The 795-nt window shown below is 52.5% G+C and overlaps 1 pseudogene; it reads left to right on the top strand.

Moving 5' to 3' along the window:
- Positions 1-201: 201 nt before the first annotated feature.
- On the top strand, positions 202-296 carry LOC129406722 (U2 spliceosomal RNA; annotated as a pseudogene).
- Positions 297-795: the final 499 nt, after the last annotated feature.

The following is a 795-nucleotide window of genomic DNA, read 5'->3' as shown; positions in this document are numbered from 1 at the left end:
GCTACCGCGCCCTGCGGCCATCGGAGTCAAGCGTCCATCTCACAACCGGCCCAAACCTTCTGCCCACCCTGCCTCTTACACCAAAACAACACAGCTGGTGGCAGTCTGGCACTCAGCCCCAGGGAAGGGGTCCTCTTCACCACTGGGGCATCCCAGAGCCAAGATGAGACCATGGGGTGACAGTCTTCTCTCTTGAGAGGTATCGCTTCTCGGCCTTTTGGCTAAGATCAAGTGTAGTATCTCTTGAGAGGTCCCTCACTGTTCAGTGCTCAGGATGTTGATGACAGGGAACTCCTGCAGAGGCCTTGAAGCACCCAGAAAAGTGCTCTGATGACCTGCTATGTGGCTCCAAAATCTAATAACGTGTGTCCCTGAGAGGTTGTGGGGGGGCAGCAGTACCCGGTGCCACTCTGTGCTGGGGTGCTAGGAAGCAGCTTTGACTTCACAGGCTGTGCCGAACCTCCCTGGCTCAGTGCTGCAAAGTCAGTGCTTCTGAGAAGCATTTAGTTGGGGCTGTTCTTAGCTCCTGCACTGAATCTTTCTCTCGCTGTGTTGAATGGATCAAGTATGGTAACTTGGCCGTGCCAGTTTGAGAGGGTTGGACGTGTTTGATAACCTGAAAAGTGCAAGTTAACCATGTCCATGGCCACAGAACCCATTAAGGAAGGTGGGGAGAAGAACTGGCCTGAATGTTTGGCAATATGCAATGATCTTTCTTCCGGGAGAGTCCGTCTTTTCTTCCCAAGGGTCTGGGTCTATAAACTAGCTCAATTGTGAGCAATGAAGGGACTTTGT

Source organism: Sorex araneus, chromosome 7, assembly GCF_027595985.1.
Source record: "Sorex araneus isolate mSorAra2 chromosome 7, mSorAra2.pri, whole genome shotgun sequence".
Lineage (NCBI taxonomy): Eukaryota > Metazoa > Chordata > Mammalia > Eulipotyphla > Soricidae > Sorex > Sorex araneus.
The sequence above is the reverse complement of the archived record's forward strand: the minus strand, read 5'-3'. Positions and strand labels throughout refer to the sequence as shown.